We start from the raw sequence: 21,075 nt of genomic DNA on the forward strand, positions 1-21,075 counted from the left end.
CAACCATGGGTGGGTTGTTAAGTGGATAATTGCCCACGTCCTTGTCGGCAGCCTTGAGGCATGAGAGCACAGCTGCTTTTCCAGCCCCATTCAGCCCTGCCTTTTGGGACTGAGAGTGAGGAACCCTTTGCCTTGGTTTCCTACTTGAAGCAGTGTTTGTTTTTCTCCTCAGCTGATTTTGGCCTCTGTGCTGTGCTCAGCCCTGAGCAGAGTAAACGGAGGTCCATGGTCGGGACCAGCTGCTGGATGGCACCCGAGGTGGTGAGAGAAGAGCCATACGGCCCCAAAGTGGACACCTGGTCCCTTGGCATCGTGGGAATAGAAATGGCCAAGGGAGAGGCTCCTTATATTCGGGAAACCAGTGACAGGGTAAGGTGCAAATAGGCCCAGTTAGCCGTGTCCTTCTGGTCCCTGTCCATTAGACAAAATCCCATTCGCACAGCTTGAAGTGCTTCCACCAAGGCCCACTTCTAAAAATTTCCCTGGGGCTCACATCAGCTGTCAAGGCAAGACTTGGTGCAGCTTGGAATAGCTGGGGCTGCACAGGGACCTTTCTTTGTTTGGGAGAGAAGGCTCATCTCTAACCGTCTGCAAAGGCAAGAAATTGCCACTGCAGACTGCAGCTTAAAAGATGGGGTCTAGGTGAGCACTGAAGGCTATGGAAGAATCACGTAGAGTCTCATGTTTCCTTTTGCTTCAGGCTAACTACCTGATAGCCAAGCAAGGGGTGCCCAATCTGCACAAGCTCAGCCTGCCCCCTGGCTTGTGTGAATTTCTGGGCTGCTGCCTGCAGATGGATGCGGACAGGCGAGGCTCTGCCAAGGAACTTCTGCAGGTACAAGGCAAAGGGGCTGCAGGCCAAACAGCTGCTCCTGTCAGGGTTTGCTCAACGGCCAAACTCCAGAGAACCAGCTGGGCCCCCCACATGGAAACCTCCCTTCTGGGTGCTTTTCAAATGGAAACCAAGTAGGGTCCAAATGTGCTTGAGGTTAGAAGGGACCAGTGAAGGTCATCTAGCCCAAAACCACAGCCACCAGCAAGGACATCTCCAAGCAGATCCAGTTGCTCAGAGTCCCTTCCAGCCGGACCTTGAATGTTGCCAGGCTTGGGGCTCCTCCCAGCTCTCTGGGCTGCCTGTGCCAGTCTTCCAGCTCTCTCCTCATAAAGAGTTTTTTTCTTAGAGCCAATCTGAATTGAGTGTCTTTTAGCTTAAAAGCATTGTCCCTTGTCCTCTTGCAATTGGGCCTGCTACAAGATATGTCCCCATCTTTCTTAGAAGTCCCTACAACTATTGAGAGGTCTCCTTGGGGCTTGCTCTTCTCTCGGCTAAACAAGCACAACTATCACAGCTGTTCCTCAGAGGAGAGCTCCCACCTTCTGGTCATTTCTGTGGCCCTCTTTTGCTCTTGGCTGCAGTATTCATGTTTACCTAGTAGTAATGGAACTGAAGTATGGCAATCCTGGGGACGGGGGCTTGAGGAACACAACGAAAGCAATTTCTGCCAAGCGGTTTTAGATTGGTCTGTGAGAAGGCAGGGGCTGTGGGGGAGCTCACTGGGAGCATTGGAGTGCACCCAGCTTGTCCCTCCCAGCCCACTCTTAGGGGTTTCTGTCAGCCAAACAGGGACAGCTGTGCAGGATTTGTGCCAGCCCCATGTGCTGCCCTGCCCAGTCAAGTAGATGAGAATTGCTGTGGCTTTGCTGCCAGGTTTTGTGGCAGACAAGGAGCTGGTGACCGCACCGCTTCCTTGGCTGTGCCTGCTGTGAAGGAAGATGCCAGCCAGCACAGGATGGGGGCCTTACCAAGGCAGACACTGCTCTTCCTGCAAGCCAGAGCTGAGCACATCTGTGCCCTGCTGCTTGTGTCCTTGCTCCTGCCTCACTGCTGAAAACCTGCATGTCCAACGGTCCTGAGAAAACACGTGGGATCAATATTTTTCAGAGCTCTTGGGAGTCTCTTGAGGAAATACCTTATGCCCCACATCTCTCTTCGACACCCAAATAGCCCATGTCTCAAATAGCAAAGAGGAGTATAAGAATAAGTCTGTTGACTTTCCTGAAAGGAACAAATCCTTTGGACAGCAAGCAGCAATCCCACAGTGATATCAGGACCAAAATCCCAGATAGTGATGATGCCTTGAGGAATGGACTAGTGCATTTCTGGGCCATGTTTCCTGCAATAGCAGCATCCTGGACACGAAGGCAGATGTGCTGGTGGTGCCCTCATTCCGACGTCTGTGTATTTCTGGGTGCTAGAGGAATCCAGCTTGACCCTGTTAGGAACTCAGTTTGGAAAAGAATGGTTCCTTCTTCCTTTGTCTCTTTTCATTTAGTTTCTGTTATTTCTTCTTCCCTTTGGGCAGCATCCATTTCTCCAATTAGCGGAGCCTCTCTTAAGCCTCTTCAGGAAGAAAAGGAGATGACAAGGAGACCACTTCAGCACTTGGAGAACAGAGCCTCTGAGAGCAGGTAGAAATCCTGAGGAGAGAGGGGCCAGGAAACAGGCAGCCATCAGAGCAGGAAAGCAAGGTGGCATCTCCTTTTCTCCCACCTGCTGATCCTCCTTCTGAATTTCTGCTTAGGACAGCATTGCTGGAGGGCACAAATTCCCTACTGATTTGCACAGGTGGGCGGTGGTGCGAGGCGTGAAGCTTCCACTGATGATTGGGGGAGCTTGGCTGATTACTGGGACTTCATGTGGAAGTGTCTTCCTCCCCTCATCAGGAGCCAGAAGGGCAGCGTTTGGAGGCACAGCAGCCGGTTGCAGAAGGGGCAAACTTCCTGGCAGATGTACAGAAGGAGGATCAGGAGAAAAGACTGCTTGAGGTGAAGCAGGAAGTTGCCAGCATGTGAGCTGAACAAGAAAAGGTACGAAGCAGAGCCAGTCAAAAGGCAAAGGGTGTGAAAAGAGAGCTTGTGTGTTGTTTTTGACTCCTGTGCACTCCTTATGGGCAGTGTTTCTCTGGGCACTGTCTGTCTGGGTGGCCTTGTCTCTGAGCTGGCTCTTGGTAGAGAGTGCTGGAGAGACCTTGGTGCCAGGAGGGAAAGGACCGGTCAGGCGAGAGGCTACCAGAGAGCAGGTTTGAGGAAGGCAGGGATGGCCTTGCAGGCCCAAGGAGAATGGGAAAGCCAGAGCTTTGTCTCAGAAGGAGGGAGGTCCCACGGGAAGCCTCCTGCAGAGCCAGGCTAGAGCTGTGGGAGCAGGCTGGCTGTCAGGCTGCTGAGGAGGTGCCTGAATCTGCTGAGTACGAGCTGTGCATTCTTTGTCTGATCGAGCAGCGTATGGTGTGTGTGCCTCAGCAGGAGCTGTAGCACATGTTCCTCCTCGTGGCTTTGGTGTTGGGAGAGACATTTTGGACTCCGTACGGAAGCCAGTGTTGTGCTTGGATGCAGTCAGGGAGCACTTGGGGCATTCCTTTTGTCTTTGAGGCAAAAGCTGGGAGTGGGTGGGCTTTGCCTGAGCCTTCCTGCGCAGCAAAGACAAAAGCTGGGATTGTTTTGCGAGCAGCACAAGGCTGTGGCATAGCCAATGACTCAGTGAAGGTGTGTGTGCTTCTCTTGCCAAAATGATCAGAGCAGTTGGCTTCCATGATTGCCTTTAGATTCCAGACTTGTCACCAGTCATTGGAGTCAAAATTCTTCAGAGAAATTGATTGTCTATGGGACTGATTTAACCCTGGTGTTGTTTCTATGGCATTTTCGTACCTCCTTTATTCCTTCTCCAGACCACATGGGCCCTCTGCCACCTAAATCCCCACTCTGAGGGCTTTTCCAATGAAAACGAAGGAAACGTGCTGCAAAGCAATGGAGGAAGCAGAAGAGATGACCAGGACCACTTCAGGATTACTTTCTGCAACGGCAGCTTGGAGCTGGACTCACAATAATAATCCTATTCCTTGTCAGCCAGGGCATAAGGATCTATATTTCCTTCTCAAGTGGCCATTCTTTCTTAAAGATGGAAAGTCCCTCCTAAGGGCATTCTAGTGTGGCTTGGAATTGCAATGGTCTCCTTCCTTTATCAGCTCCAACCAACACTGCCTTTGGAATGCTGCCCCTTGGCCATTGTTTGCCCAGCCGTGGACTTCTGGACAAGGAAGAAAGTACAATTGCGATTCCAGCCAAAACCCAGTGAAGAAAGAGCAGGGCAGCCTGTGAGAGACGGTCTGAAGTTTCCCTCCTTTGCCTCACAAGCATCTCATGGACAGGCATTGGGACTCTGAGGAGCCTGATGGGAATTCTGGTCTTCCGGTGGTGGATGAACACCAAACATCCTGAGGTCCCTGAGCAGAGTTCTGGCCTGCCAAGCAATTGTTCACAGCTGCAGTGTCTACAGTGACTGCTCCTGGCAGGGCCTGTCAGCGGTCAAGGTGCCGCCATATTCTTGCATCTGCTTGGTGACAATAGCCCAGGAATTTTCCCACCTCTTGGCCTGGTTGGACTTTTCCAGGGTTACTTTTGGTGGTCCAAGAAAGATCCCTCATCTGCTTTTCAACCACCGTGACGGACGGACTGAGTTGGAAGAAGCCTCTCTCTCAGGGACTGAGACATGAGAGCCCTATACCAAGAAGCTCCCCACTGCCAAGGACCGAGACTGAAACCCCTAACACGAGGGAGGTGTGTGGGGGAGCCCACCTGACCAAAGCGAGATATTTGCCTGCTAGTGTAGCCATTGGACCAAGAAGCAAATGGTCCTCACCTACTGCTGAGAACATGGACTACTTGTTACATCTACTCTTTACTGTTTCTTTTTCCTCCTCAGCTATTTCAATAGACTTACTTCAAAATCTGTTTCCCTCCCCTCAGCAATGGACTATAATAGAACCTTGAGTTAACCAGAATCTTTGAGATCTCCCTTGGGAAGGGGAAAACAGTGGGCCTGTTAGCCAAAAGAGCGAGAAGAAAGCTGAGAAGGAGGAAAGAGGAGATTAGGAGCTCTCTCCTAGGCGTTAAGCAAGGAGACCAAGAGAAGTGATGAATTGAAGAAAGATAAAAAGAGAACTTTGCAGCTGGACAAAGTATTTCTAGAAAGTTAGTTGAAGTCACTGTATCTTTTTACGAATAGTGTTATGTTGATTTATTGTAGCCAATAGTTAGGGTAGAAGAAGTATAAATAATTGAAAAGTGTATAAAAGGTCAGCCATGTTTGATATTAAAGAGTTGCCATCTGAGACTGCTTGTGGTCTCTGCTTTGTGTCATGACTTCCTTGACAGTGACACACCCCAACGTGACTAGGCAAACTCCATCGGCTGGACTACAAGGACTTCGTCTTTCTGTGTTTGCTAGCTACATCCCCTCTCTTGTTTCTCTCTCCACCTTTTTTTATCTTTATTCCTCTCCCTTAATCCCTCTGTCACATTTGCTGTGCTTGTTCAATAAAGGTGCATTTATTTTGATTAATACTGAAATCCCAACTGTGTTGTGGTTTGCACTCTGAGATCAGTAAAACGAACCATCACAACTCCCCGCTCCTATGAGCGGATCATGACACAGCCCAAAGATCCTGTGCAGATTCAGGCTTCCAGCTGTGCACATCGATGCTTTGGGTTCCTGCTCAGTGTAGCCAGCACATCTGCCCTGTGACTGCTCCTGCCTCCAAGATGGCCATGGCTAACAGGTACGAGGCTCTGGAAGTGGAACGAAGAAGGTGGGCACGCCTGCTGGCAGTACAGGAGAGCAGAGAGGAAAGTGCCTGGCACGACGTGGCCAGAGAGGCAAAGCACCCGCTGTACCGGCTCTTTGTCAACAGATAAGGACTGGAGGGTGAGGCCACGCTCAGGGTTCTCTGAGGTTCAGCAATCATGAAAAGTGTCTGTGTGCTTCAGTGGCTTTGTCCCTCTTTCTGTGCCTTCTGTTGTCCCTGTGCTCTGCAGTGTCTGCCCAGAACTGTGTAGCTGTGTGGCACAGCTAAAGTGCAGGAGAGCTTCGTTTGTCTGCCCTTTGAGGTGGCGGCTCACAGCAGCTTTTCAATGTGCAAGCTCCATCTGGAGAGTGAGTTCCCTCCGTCTTTGGTACCGGAGGCTAGGGCCGGTCATCTGCAGTCACAGGTGGCACTTAGGGCTGCCCGGTGCCTCAGGCTGGTGTGATGCCAGCACAAACAACAGGAGACAGTGGCAGCTGCTTGTTTCCAAAGTCACATTCTTCAGGGACAATGTGCCATGTGTGTCCTTTCTCCAGGCCATACCCAGACGTGCTGCTGCCGCTGAAGTCAGCGAGGATTTGGTGGTTGGTTTCCATCCCAGCAGAACTGGTCACTTATGAAGCCAGCTGCAGATGGTGCCCTGCAGATCTCTGGGCTGCACGGCTGTGAGGGAACTGTCCCTTGTTGTTATTCTCCATCAGGGAAAGCCCTGCCGGCCAGGTTTGCGTCAACAGAGCAAACAGGGAGTGCGTCAGTCTCTTCCATCTGTGTCTGCTGAGAGCGGTGACCTTTGAAAATAAGCAACACAAAGCTTGTGTTGCTTCTGTTTATCTCCGTGTTTGGTAAGGCTGCTTGTTTCGTAAATCTGCCTGTAACACAGCAGGGGAAAAAGCCTCTCCAATCTACAGGTGCAATAAGCTGCCACTGATGTACAGAAAAACTGCCTTTTGTCTTTATGAGGAACACAAGAACTGGTTTAGCAGCGAGAGAAGGTGGAATGATTCTTGTCATCTTTCCTTCTGTCTCATCCAGGCAGATCTCTGTGGCTCACAGGTGTGCCCCTGACTAGCAGCAAACGGGGGAATCCCTGGTGCCATAGCCAGGTGGGGCCATGAGACGCCAGGACCGACTAGAAACATGGCTCTGGGTGGGCTCACCTGCAAAGTGTGGGCAGACTGTGTCTTGGAGGAAGGTGCCACAGGCAAATCCATCAGTTTTGCCCGTCTGGTGGCCAGGTCACAGAGGATGTTCTCCGGTTTGATGTCCCGGTGCAGGGCCCCACAGCTGCTGCAGTGATGCACAGCCTCAGCACCTGGAGGAACAGCCCCTGCACCACCTCCTCCGACATGGAGCCCCCATGCCAGAATGAAATTAACAAGGATCCTACGATCACTCAGGGCACTCCATCACCAACAAGAAGTTGTTAGGGAGCTCACACCAATCCAAGAGCTGAACAACACCATGGAACCCAGTGGACGCCTTGTCCAGCAGCTCCATCTCCCTGGGTATGTTCTATCGGGCTGCCAGAAGACCACAATGCCGTCAGTGGTGCTGATGCCGTGCCAGGGGTCTGGAAACCCTCACCCAGCCCAGCATGCTCTGAGCCCTCCGCCGAGCTCACGCCCGCTCTCCCTCCAGGCGTCCTGGCGGCTTCCACTCTGCCAGGTTTCGGCTGACCCCGCCGGTCCCGTGCCGCTTTCTGTCCCTGGCGCCGATCACTCACCAGCTCACCCTAAAGACGGATCCAATGCCACGACACGCTTGATGGCCACCGGCGAGCCAAGGGGAGCAGAGGGCTGAGCTCAGATCCCGCCCTGCTGAGCCCCGTCCTCCACTCCTCCGCCCTCCACCTCCTCCGCCCCCCGCCAGCTCCTCTGTGGTGTTACATTTTACTTAAATGGTATGGCTCTGTCTCACCTCTTGAAAATGCACAATTTATTCCAAGCCTGTGATTCCTCCCTTGAAGTATCATGCATCGGTAATCCCATTGGCTCAAGTCTTATTCCACTCCCAATTTGAATCTCCCTGTTAAGATGTGCGAGGGAGACGAGACATGCTCTTGGCCCTTCTTCTCCCTAGGCTCTCCGTTTCTCCACCTCCCTTTCTCCTTCCCCCGCTTCTCTCTCAGAAACCATGCTGCTCCTGGAGGAGGCACCCCCAATAAACGCTCATCTCATAAGCACCCTCAGAAGCCGAGTGGAGTCTCCTTGCCTGCCTGCTGCTACCAGCGAACATACAGCTTAGGGGATGCCCCGGGGACTCCGCATGGATCCTCAAATGAACGGCAACACCGCTCTGCCCACCAGGGCCCCGTCCGCCGGCCACGTCCCTGACTAGACAGTGCTGCAGGCGCTGCGCAGCAGCAGAGAACCCAGCGGAATCGCTATTGCAGGGCCTCCTGCTCTTTCCCTGCGGGTAAGACACGGCTGTCAGCATTCGGGCCGGGGTCGGGAACGGTCCCCGACCTCGCCCCTGCCTCCCGCCAAGTGCCCCGGGCTGGGCATCCCCATCGGAACGGGGCACCCACAGCTCGGGGCAGGCGGCCGCTCTGCAGAGTGGGGGAGCTCGGTCCGGGGAAAGCGCTGCTGACTCCTCTATGGACTCGCTTCATCATTTCAGCAAGGCTGCTCCAGTCCACAGACCATGAAACAAAAAAGGAAAAAAAGGGGAAAATCCCCCACTTGCAAGAATGCCCACAGTGTGCAGTGAAAAGTGGAATAAAATGGACCCATGCACAAGTCCCAAAATTAGATGCAACTCAAATGGAAAAATAAGGACGGTTGCACGAGTTTGCACACTGTGAAAAAAAATGAGAATGAAAAAACACTTGCATGAGTTCTTGGACTGTAAAGTAAAACAGGGGGGAAAAAAGGGATTCCTGCAAAATCCACAGACTTTACAAGAGGAAGGAATTAAAAGGCACACCTGCACGTGTTTGTTCTACAACTGCAGAGAACAAAAAAAAGGATGCCTGCACACACCGTACTGGGCAAGAGACATCCCCTTTTTAGCTGCAGCTCTTGGCAGGAGCTGGACCAAACAATTGGCATCTTTATGCCATTTTTCTTTCAATATGCTGCCCCAAATAAAAAACCTTCTACTTACCCATCGGACCATTAACAACTCTGCAGGATCACACCTAAGAGAAAGCCCTGCCAAGCGCTCAATGGATTCATTCCATTATTTGATCAGTGCTGCTCGTGTCTGCAGGCCAGGAAACAAAAATGGAAGAAGAACCCACTTGCACAAGTTCCCAGACTGTGCCAGAAAAAGGGGGAAAAAGGCACACCCACAGCAATTGGCTGACTGTATAAGAAGAAGCCAAAAATGAGAGACAATCACACATGTCTGCAAACCCTACAATTGCAGAGGTGAAAACACCAGATGCCTGCATTTGGACACAGACCTTACAACATCAGGTGATAAAAAGGACTCCTTGGACAGAGCACACACTGTCCCAAAGCAGCACAAAACCCGCTTGCAGTGCATAACCCATGGCTCAAAGGATCCAAGAGTAACACAGAACAGGCACCAAGCCCACACACCCTGTACTTTGGCCACCAATGCTTCTGACTCAAACTAGTTCCCTAAATTGGAACGCCTCTCATTCCTGCCCATTTCCTGCATGGCTAACATCAACCAGCACATCCTAGGGTTCACTGAAGGAAAAACCCTGTTTTAGTGAGGAAAAATTGCCAACTAACAAATCACCCGTATGTTGTTTGCATGACACTGGAGCAGCGTTTGTGTTGTCTATATGGCAGGGACACTCCCTCTGCACGGGGCAGTGCCCATGTCCTGTGCATGGCAGTGGATGCCCCTGGAGCAGCCCTCACAGTGTGGGTGCAGCCATGGGTGCATTTGCCCGTTCTCTCCACTTCCACCAGCTCCCAAGGCAGCCCTTCTCTTGAAAAAGTTCTCTGTCCAACACTGAGCTCCTGGTGCCTTTGCAAAAGCCCACTCCCTTCAGCTTGTGGGAAAGTTGCAAGTTCAGATTCCTCTGTGGATTTGGCTTTGAAATCTCTGTCATGCCCATTTTGGATAGGTGCTGCACAGTACTGCATTTTTCAGCCATTTGCTGCACTCTCATTTCTGGCCTGCAGGAACTGAGAAAATTGATCCTGGTTTTCCCCAGATAATTTCGTCATTCTTTTCTGGGCCGCAGAGCTCACTGAACCACAAACCCCACGTCTGCTGCAGACAGTTGCAAGCACCAAACGGGGCAAACATTCCAAAGTGCAGGTTCCCTGCAATTCTCCTCCGTCATTTCCTTCTGGACCTCCTCAGACCATGCCTCAGGTGCCAGCCTGACGGGTGACAGGAGAAGGCCGCAGGTCAAGAACAGGAGTTCACCCAGTGGCTACAAGAAGCAGAGGAATTTGCAAGGCAGCTGAGTGCTGCAGATGGTGCAGGCCTGCCAAGCTGCCTGCTCTTGTCTTGCTGCTGAAAGCCTGAACTGCAGTGCTCTTGAGAACAACACTTGGGCCTAAATCCTGCTGGAATCAGCATTTCTTAGAGGGATTGGCATTTGTTGAGGAGTGGCTTACACTGCTCAACGTCTTGGCAGCTAACCTGGGCCCATGTGTTAGAAAGGAGGAAGCTAAGTGAGTCTCTGGAGTTCCCTGTGGCAGCAAGCAGCATTCTCAGGCTGCTCTCAGGGGAAAATCCCAACCAGCTGAAGACACCTGGGTAAAGGGCTGAATATGATGGTGACCTACGCTGACCTGCAATAGCAAGGTCCCGGTTGTGAAGGTAAAAGGCACAGAGTGTCCTTGTGTCTTGTTTCTGCACCTTTCTGGGAACCAGAAGAATCCTGCCTCCGCCTGTGAGGAATTCAGCCTGGCAACTAATAGTTCCTTTCTGCTTTAGCTTTTGTCTTTTTCCTTTTGGACAGCAGCACTTTGTAACATCAGCTGAGCCTGCCCCCCCAGCCTGCCTGGTTGGGCCCCATCAGCAAAGCAAGTGCAGGAAGCCTGGAGAGGAGGCACCTGTGCTTGAGGAGGCTTTGTGCCCTGCCAGCTCAGCGCAGGACTGGCAATCCAAACATCGAAATGCTGCACTCCATGGGAAGATTCCCTTGCCGGTCAGCCCGCGCTTCAGCTGTGCTTTGCCCTGGCGCTGTCCATTGCCCTGGCGCTGTGCCTTGCGGCCGGACAGTCCCGCCGCTGGCTTCGCGCTGCTCCGCAGCTGCCCGAGGCGCTCCCCCTCACAGAGGGGCCCCGCCCCGCCCCGGGCGCCCCCTGGCGGCTGCCCCGCCCCGCCCGGCCCGCGCAGGGGCGCTCCCTTCCCATGGCGCCGCCCAGCGGCAGCCGCCCCTCACTGCAGGCACGGAGGAGGGATCGGGCCCTGCTGCTCGGCCTGTCCCTCGGCTCCCTTCTTTTCCAAGGCACAAGAAGGCTTGAAAGGAAGCTGTGTCCCTCTGCTTTACTTTGTGGGGGCAGACAGTCTCCCCTGAAGGTGGCCCTAGTGCATCCATAAGTGCTGGCGCAGGAAAAGGCCCCTTCCCTCTCCCACCAGCTGTCATTACTGCTCCAAAAGCGTCTCCCAGCTCTGGAAGGGGAAACAGCCCACGGCACAGTGGTGCCATCCCTGCCCAGCCGGGGCTCTCTCGCACAGCAGCAGCAGCAGGAGCAGCAGCAGCAGGACTTTCCTTGGCTCCCCCTGGTAAGTCAGAAGCCTTTGTAAATCAGCAGGTTGCTAAGCTACACCACCTCCTGATACTGGAGGAATCCTCCTGTCTCTGACCATTTCCAAAATGTTATCAAGGCAGCAGTACAGACACAGATGCTGAGCTACCAGCATCCAATCAATGGGCATAACTGGGGGAGTTTGTGTGGCATTATTAGGGCTGTCATGCTGATAGTGCCTCCTCCAGAGCTTGTGTGCAATGCCATTGCTGGGCCAGCTTCCCTACCAAGCTGTAACCCACAGCCTCATTCTCTGGCTGTGGTTGCATCTCAAAGCAGACTTGCCCAAGTTCCTGACTTCCAGCTCTCAGGCTGGAGCACCAAGCCGTGCAGTTGCACATGAATGAATGGTCTGTCTCCACTTCACTGTGCTGGCAGAAACCACTTTTGCCAAGACACAGGATGCAGAAAGTAGTGGAAAACATTGGTTGAAACACTTGGCTGGTAGAGCTTTCTGTTGCTTTCCTTTGAGGAAACAGCAGTGTTTTGTGAGTGGTGGGCAGAAAACGGTATGCATGGTTCTGGGGAGTGATTTGTAAGCAGTGCATGATTGAAACTCTTCCCTGATCTCTAGCCTAAAGGGAATTGGGGTCACCCAGCAACATTTCAAAGCTCCAGGATTATGACACCAGAAAGGCACACATGTGCTGTCTGTAGATCCAAAGGCGTCTCTCATGTAATCGGACATTTCTTGAGAATTGTCCTGACTTTCAGTCTGACACACAGAGGGAATTTGCATCAGGACAATATGCAGCCTCCCACATGTCACATGTGGAGTCTGACCAGCTGCTCTCTCCACTCCACTTGCTGGGCTCATGCCAGTGCTGGTCTTGGGGCTGGGAAACACCTGGACTTGTGTAGAGTCCTTCCAAAATGCTACCAGGGCTGCAAAAGCAGGCAAAGAGCAAAAGCCCAGATCTTTCTCCATTCTTTTTAGTTTTTAACTGAGAAAGAAAATCACAGGTGGTTTTCCAGGCCCTTTCTGTGAATGCAGAAGAAAGGATTTTTAGGAGGGAGCAATAAACTGGTTTCAAGGGCAGAGGAGAGGAGGGAGAAGGAAGCTTTTGAACTTTGGAAGGCTTGTGGTTGCTCTGTTTTCCTGAGCCTGCCTTCCTAAGTTGTGCCCACAAGCTGAGCTCTTTGGTCTCTGCCTCATGACTCCCTTTTAGCTGGGACTTGCCCATTTTAGCACACTGGTTTCTCCCTCACACCAGCTTCTACAGCATCCCCACACTGGAATCTAAGTTTCTTTTCCTTCTTTCCGTGCGTCCATTAGAGTCAGATCCCTGTGACTGCCAGATGCACACTCCAGGCAAGCTGCCAGAAGTGAGGCACAGGTTCCAAAGGCTTCTTGAAGGTGCCGTAATTGTGCAGCTGCAGTGTGCTATGTGCAGCAGGTTGGTTACTTGGCTTTTTCTCCCCACTTAGGTGTCAATCTTTCTTTCAGACAACCCCACAATTTTCTGGTTGGTGTTAGCCATGCAGCAAATGCGTGGGAATGACAGGCATTCCAGTTGAGGGAACTCCCTGGGATATTAGCAAAGCATGACTTGACCCACAGAATTTAAGCAAGTGTTCTTGGTTTTAGTCAGAAGCACTGCTGGCCAAAAGGGCACATTGCCTTTGCTTTCCTCCCATCCTGGCTCTTTCTCGGTGTTGAGCTTGGCGTACAGGGTGTATGGGCTTTGTGCCTGCTTTGTGTTACTCTTGGATCCTTTCAGCTGTGGGTTACGGACTGCAAGGGGCTTTTGTGCTGCTTTGGGGCAGAGGAGAACTTTCCAGGCTTTTCTTTTGCATTAGACGTAGAGGAGGTTTGGTTGCTGTGCGTGAATTCACAGCCCAACCCAGAGCAGCTGCTATTGTGATGTCAGCAGAGGGCTGCCACGTCACAGCCTTGTCAGCAGGAGCTTTTCCTGGTGCCCGCAAGGCCTCAGCGTCCAGAGCAGCTCTTGGCGCGCTCGATGCAGAAGGATCACCTCGACTGATCTGTTCTCAGGTCACAGCGGGTGTCCTTTTGTTGGTGTATTTTCTTGCACAGTCCGTGGACTCGTGCAAGTGTCCTGTTTTTCCCCTTTTTTTCCTTGCACGGTCTCAGGACTTGTGCAAGTGGGGTCTTTTTCCATTTTTATTTCCCGGCCTACGGACTCGAGCAGCGCTGCTCAAACGATGGAGCGAGTCCGTAGAGCATTCAGCAGCGCCTTTTCATTGGCGGCTTCTCGGAAAGCTTTCCGTCGTTTGACTGGTAAGTACAAGTTTTTCCTTGGGGCAGCATGTGGGAACAAAAATGGCATAAAGATTCCATATGTTTGGTAAAGTTGCTGTCAAGAGGTTCAGCTGAAAATGGGGTGTCTCTAGCCCAGCAGGGTGTAGGAATTTCCAAAATGCAGACTGGGAGAGCTTTGCAGGCGTCCTTGTAAAAACTGTGTCCTTCTCTGCAGAATGGAGGAAAAACATCTTTTTTCTGCATTCCTTCCTTAAAGGATGTGCCTGTCTAACAGGACCCCCTCTGTGTGCTACAGGAGCCATTGGCTTTGCGCTGAAGGGCAAACTGCCGAGCAGTTTGTGTGTGCTCCTGAAGCCCGGAGCTGGGCCTGTGCTGTGTCCCAAGAGAAGTGCAAGCCCTAAGAGGGGTTTGCTGGAAGCTTTTGTGGGGAATTGTTTACAGTATCCATATGGGACATACTGCCTGCAATTTACAAAAAGAAAAAGCAGGTCCAGGAAGGAGAGGAGAAAGAAGCTGCTTTCGCTGTAGGCTGGGCAATGAGCTCCCATGCAGGCACTGACTGCTGAGGAACAATTTGCATCTTCACGACCAAGTTTTTAGTTCCTTAGTGGCAAAGCTGAGCAAAAGATAGATACAGTTGAGGGTAGTAGCCTGCAGTCTTGCTTGTTGTGCTAAAGAAGTGTTGCTCCTGGAGGGATGTTGTGAGTGGAAAATGCTCTCAGCTTGGGTGGACTTGTTCTGTGAGATTCCTCAGCACCAAGAGTTTTCTAACAGCACCTGGTTAATTTTCCCTTGCCCCCGGCAGATCGCCTGAGACGTGGAAGGAATCAAGCGCACGGTTCGGTAAGTGGGATGGGCACCATTGACATTCCTGGTGTCTGAGGATTTTGGAGCAAGCTGTGGGCTTGGCCTGTTGCAGTAGAGTGCCAGCCTGGCAGGCCGCAAGAAAGTCCACGTCAACGTCTGCATGGACACCACCAAAAAGATTCCATCAGTTTCCTCCTTTTCCACTGAAGAGCTTTTAACTAATGAAAGTCAAGCTTTGCAGACAGGAGACTGCATGCTGATTGTAGCCAGGCTGAAATATCTCCTTCAGAAGCATGTGCAATCCTATCTAAACATTAGTCTCATTAGCCCTCTTGAACTGAGTTTTAGTGACTGAGCATCCCACTTTTTTCCAAATTCATGACTTCTGCTCATGACGGCTGGGGATACAGCTCAGGAGAAATCCGGTTCCCAATGACAGGTTACTCCCTGTCCCTCACGCTGCTGCCTGCCTGCAGAGCAGCACAGCAGCAGCAGAACCTGCTCTGGCTGCATCTCTTCCTTCAGAGGCTAAAGGGGAGGCAAAGGACGACAAACCTCCAGGTCTTGTCAGTCCAGGGCCTGAGCATCCTGCAGCAATCAGTGGCAGCTTTGGTTGGTTCAGTGCAAAGCTCTGGTGCAGGGCTGCAAGGTTCTGAGCAGGCAGCACTTGCCCTTTGTGGCTGAAGATGCTGTGGGCTGGAGTCCTGCCCTGACCTAGCTCTTCAGCCCAGCCACTGACCAGCCGTGGGAAACGGCACCTGAACCTTCACATGCAGGCATCGTTGTCCTGGCATTCTCGCAGGGACTGTGAACTTCCCTTGGTGTCAGATATGCGGTAGCATGATGTCCTTGAGTGCTACTGGTGTGAAAGTCAGCCCCTTTGAGCACGGAGTCTGTGCAGGCTCCCTGCTGTCAGCAGAGACAGAGGTCCCAAGGCGCAGTTCACAGCCTTGTGGGGTTCAGAGGAGCCACAGTTGCCTGCAGTGACCTATCCCTCTCCACGCCCTATCTAGGTAGCTACAGTCACTGCTTGGGCTGCACCCTTAACTTTGACATGACCCAAGTTTGTTGAGAACACTCCTGAGCAGCTCTGCCTGGCAGAGACAAGGTCTGTCTGTGAAGGGCTGCAATGCAGTTCCTGTTGTTAGCTGCTATCTAAGGCCTGAAATGCTGAGGGGAAGCCAGTTGACCGTAGCTGAGCAGGGAAATGTTCCCTGCTTCTACTCAGACACTTCCAGAACAACTCCAGGGTTAGGGTTAAGACACAAACACCACATAAATGCCACATGAACAGTCCAGCACAGCAGCTTTTGCCTTCAGGTGAGCTGTGTCTCTGCTTGCTGCTTCTGCCAGCCCTCAGGAGCAAACTTCCCTGCTCCTTATTGCTTGTTTGTGCTTTTTCCCTGCCCGTTCCTTGCAGGTCCCGCTCGGAGAGGTTCTTGCCAGTCAGGACTCCTCAGGCCAGGCAGGAAAGGCGGAGCGGCAGAACAGCACGGATAGAGTGCGCGGCGCCCGGGAGTTCAGGTGTGTGTTAAGCTTTTTCGCTTTCTCTGAGCAGGGCAGGGTCTTGCTGGGCTCCAGTAGGCCCAGTGACAAAGAACAGATTTGGCTTTCTCATCCTTTGACTTGCTCAGCACTGATGGGGGAAGGCAGCCCATGGCAGGTCTGGCAGCCGACCCACCGAGAGCATAGCTGCCACCAGGGACTCATTTCTTAAGACTTGACAAAGAGCATTCCAAACTAGAGCAGAGTGAAAGCAAGGGAGGTTCAGGCTGGGCTTAAGGGCAGCAAAGCATTGAACTGCAAAGGCAATGATGAGGCAGAACAAGCGCCTCAGAGAGCTTGTGCAGATTCCACCCTGGGAAATTTGGAAACCCCAGGTGGATAGAGCCTTGAGCAGCCAGTCCAGATGCTGACCCCAAGTGCTTGGAATTGAAGACTGGGCTAGAGGCTTCCTGGAGTCTCTGCCAACCTAAACCGTCCTTTGAGACTTGAATTGGAAAATCGTATGAACCTCCTCCCCAATCTGTAGCTTGCAGACTCTTTTCTTGTTTCACTAGTGAAAGCAAGAGGACTGGTGGGAGTATGGGAGTACCCATCTGGACTTCCCAAGTGTTTCTTAACATAAGAAAATCTTTTGCAAGTTCGGTATCCCGTGTAATCAGAAAGGAGCAGGCAGGAAGCTCTGTAATCAGCAGGCAGGAAGCTGTTAGGCTGAGAGTACCTGAGCTTTCTGGAAATGTTCTGTGGCTTCTGGAATCTTGTTTGACTTCCTCAGTGGTGACTTTTTCACCCGCACCGAGGACAAAGAGAGATGCTGGTCTAGGGAGGGAATTGCAGCATTGTCTTGAGGTGGAAGTAGAGGGCTATTGGAAGCCCCTGAGACGGCCTTATGTGGGACATGGTGTGTAGTGCTGGTTTTGCAAGGAGACCGTGTTGCAACTAAAGGCTTGTTTGTGTGTCTGCTTGTTGTAGACGGAAGGAGTTGGCTGCATTTGAGAGAAAGCGCCACTCCTCACTAGAGAGGGCGTCTGCAGTGGCGGCACAGACAGCGGAGGAATGGCAGCCTGAGAGCGATCTGCTGAAGGAAGCGCTTCCTCTGGCAGTGCCAAAGGTAGGCTCACCTTGCTCCTAGGCAGCACCTGTGGGAGAGGGTTTTGTCCTAGCAAGACCCCCCCAAATGCTGCTTCTGGCAGCAAGCTAAGAGCAAGACTGTGCTGCTGCTGCTGTTGGTGGTGGTGTTGTTGTTGTTCGTCTTGAAAAGTGGTGCCCCCGCCCCACTTCCAGGTTTACCGCCTGCAGCGGCCAGCCCGCAGAGGTCTGGAGAAACTGCTCCAGGAGTTCTCTCGCCAAGGGCACACAGTGTCGCAGGTGTGCAGAGAGAAGGCGGTGCTGACGCAAGAGAACGCTGCCCTGGAAGCCCGACTGGCAGCCGCCGAGCGGGACCTACGAGACCTTTCAGAGCAGCTGGCAGAGGCCAGGTAAAGGCAGGGAAGGATGAAAGTTTGATGAGAAAGGTTTGCAGATACGTTTGCTTAGCAGAAAGAGTTTTGAATGTAGAATCTGAAGAAGGAATAGATATGGAAGCAAGTATTAATGTAGATGAAAAGAATTGGTGAGCCAGTCTTACTGGCTTACTAAGAGGCAAAGGCTATAGAAGTTAGAAGGGTTTTTTATGACTTAGAACAAATGCTAGACTCACTTTGAGCCAGAAGGTATTTTTACCAAGCAGAAAAATAGCACAAGCAAACACGGTTGCTGATGTTGCAAGTAGAAAGAAGGTCTCAGAATTTTTCACTGCAAAAAACTGAAAGACAACTTCTAACTAAAACTGTAATATTCAAATATTTAGTGATTGGAAAATAGTAACATGAAGATAGTAATTCTAGTAGTTATGAAAAGCTGTAGATAAAAGTTAAAGTATAAATTAGGTTTACTGTATTAAAGTTCTCAACAAAGAAAAGTATATAATGCATTTGTGACTTAAACTGAGGGTCTCCAGGCTTGCTTGCATCTGGAGCTGACAGCTGTAAATACAAGCTCTGTTGCTCACTACTCTGAATTACTGTAACAACTTGGATGTAAGAAAAACTGCATTTTGAAGAACTGCTTAGAGTCTCTTCAGTAAAGGCAGGGAGGAGACCCTGGGCGGGACATTATTGAAGGTCTGGAATTACAAAGGTGCTGGGCATGTTGTCGGGGTTTACTGCCTGCTCTGTGCTCTCCAGATGTTTCTCAGACTGAGAAGCAAAGAGACATGAGCAAAAAGGAAAGGAGGCTGTGGTCTGAATGTTATTTTTCTGCCAGCTCAAGCTCTCAAAGCTCTTTTTGGGCACATGCTTTGGACCCCTTGTAGATTCCTGTGACAAGTGCAAAGCAAGCCAGCTTGGCACTGAAGTACCAGGGAAACCGTGCCGATGTTTGCTGAAACCAGAAGTTTCCCTCTGGTTTTAATTTCCCCTTGGGTGCATCCGACCATCAATCTATCCTTGCCAAGTAGTTTGACATGGGATTTCGGAATTCAAGGCTTTTCTAAGTGAATGGTTTGAGTAGGGCGCTGAGGCTTCAGGTGAAGCTGGAGGGTCATGCTGACATTCTTGAGACCCTTCAGAGCTCACTCTTGTGAAGTATGGTGTAGGACCGTGAAGTGCTTAGAAACAGCAGCAGCAGAAGGGAAAGGTCTTGTGACTTCTTGAGAGCGTCTGGGAATTCTTGCTGAGCACTGATTCTTGCCCAATTGTCCTCCCACCTCTGTAAGCTGTCAAGGTCCCTTTGGCTGCTGCTTCTTCCTTTTTAAAGAGTGCAAAGTTATTTGGGAACTGCTGGCTTAGTTGGCCAAATATAGAGCTACCAAGTGGTCTTGTTCATCAAATTCCAGTCATTGAAATGGCAGGAAATGGTGGCTACCCTGAGATAGTCCTTCTTCAGATAAAAACCTACTTCTGCTTTCCTACTCATGGTGCTGGAAGCCCGAGGTTTCACTGTATAATTTGTGAATTTCCTTTGTCCCTTTTACTCAGAGAGTGCCTGGCAAACAAAGTACCGATATGTTTGCTATGAATGGCATGAAACATTGACTAGTCTGCCAGGAGAGCACTGTTGTGTCCCCCTGCAGAGTGACTTGGAAGTGCTGATGAGCTCAGGGCTGTGAGCAGAGGCTGGGCTTTTGCTCCTTTGCAGATACTTGGGGGGTGCACCCATGTGTGATAGGTCAGGCAAGAGCAATGTGAGCTTTGGCTGCTGAGATCAAACTCAGTAAGGCTAAGTCACCTGGAGGGGCTTGCATTGCAATGTAAAGTGGCAAAATATTCCAGCTGTTTTTGAGTTTCTGTGCAAGCGGTTTTCCATACGAAGGTGTAGGGATCTTAAGCATATCTTACTGGAGAAACTGGCCCGATGTGCCAGGAACAATTGTTCTTCATGTTCACACCTTGTAGGTCAGAGAAGGAGAGCCTGCAAAGCAGCCTGCTGGAGGCCCAGCAGCACATATCGGAGCTGGAGATCGCCAGGAGCTGTGTGCAGGCCCAAGTGCTCACAGCCACGCAGGCCAAGGAGGCGATACTCGGTGAGAGCCTCGTGCGCTTTGTTGCTGCTGATGGCCCTGCCTAGTGCGGTCACTCCCAAGCCAGCTCTGTCCGCAGGGCTTCTGAGGAGTGAAGCAGCTGAGGGCAGGTCCCTCCTTGCCTGAAACTGAAAGGGCTTAAGGTCAGCAGATTGCTCTGCTTGTGGAGTCTCTGACGCTGGCTGTGTGTCCTGTTTGCAGAGGATGTGAGGGGCCTTCGTCGTGAGCTGCTAGCTGTAAGATCTCTCAGCCAGCAGCAATGCCAAGACATGGCTCAACAGCTCCGCTGGGCAGCTGAGCAGTGCGGGAAGGCTCTGAGACTCTGGCAATCTGCTCAGGAAGAGGAAAAAAGGCAGCTTGTGCAAAACTTGGTAAGAAACATAATGCACCTGAAGATTCCAGGCAAGTTTGGAGGGCTGGCTTAGCAGAAGAGCAGCCTGAGCATGTGACATTGCCCCAAGCATCAGCTGTGGGCTACACCTTGCTGAGCCAGGCAGCAGGGGGCTTCCAGGGTTCATACTTGAAGGCCTGTGAAGACCCAGAGGACAATGGTGGGACAGTATTTGCAGCCACAGGTTCAGGATGGGCATAAGCCAAGTTCCTCAGGAGGCTGGGTGGTCGCCACCTAAAGCAGGGCAGCGAAGGGGCAGGATCTTCCGCACAGCCTCGTGCCATGCAGCAGATGGCTGCTGACCTTACTGCTAACTGCAGCCCCAACCACTGTGTTCCTTGGTTTCTGTCCTTCCATGGTGGACTGAGGCCTCCCCTTTGAGCCTGAAGCAGATGCAACAGGGCCCATGTTGCTGGTATTTCAGCTGGTGGCCTGCCTTGGACTGGGTCATGGAGGTGCTGGCCGCGTCCTTGTCCTGCAGTCCATCTGCAGCTCTTCCTTGATCAAGGGGCAGGGGAACTTGGAGACCAGAGCCTCTGAGAAGAGGCAGAAATCTTGAGGAGAGAGGGGCTAGACGAGAGGTGGCCATCAGAGAAGGGGAGGGAGGTGGCATCTCCTTCCTCCACCGGCTGATGCTCCCTCTAACTTTTGGGTTACAACGGCATTGCTGGAGGGAAGCAAGTCACTACTAATGTGCCCTTTTCAGGTGGGGGCGTTGTTGGAGGGTTGAAGCTCCTCTTTATTTCTTTGTGGAGCGTGGCTGGGACTTCATGTGGGTGTGTCTCTTCCCCTCCTTAGGAGAAACAACTGGCACGGCAGCATTTGGAGGCACGCGAGCAGCTGGAGGAACGGGCAAAACTCCTGGCACAGGTACAGAGGGAGCAGGAGAAAAGGCTGCTTGAGATGAAGCAGGAAATTGCCTCCATGCAAGCTGAAGAAGAAAAGATACCAAGCAGAGCCAGTCAAGGGGCACAGAGTGTGGAAAGAGAGTTTGTGTACTGTTTTGGACTGCTCTGGTCTCCTTATGAGCACTGCTTCTCTGGACACTGTCTGCCTGGATGGGGTTGTCTCTTAGCTGGCCCTTCATAAATACGAGAATGAGAACAAAATGCTTTAGGAAAGCGTGAGCACATCAATCTTGGTTGTCAGAAGAGTGGTGTGGGGGAAGTGTAAAGCTGCCTTCTCTTCATTTGTGTGCAGCTCCTGCAGGGAGAGCAGCGTCAGAAGGCTGCTGTCTCAGACAGGGTGTAGCGGCTGCAGAGAGA

This window comes from Fringilla coelebs, assembly GCF_963513975.1.
Source record: "Fringilla coelebs genome assembly, chromosome: Z".
Lineage (NCBI taxonomy): Eukaryota > Metazoa > Chordata > Aves > Passeriformes > Fringillidae > Fringilla > Fringilla coelebs.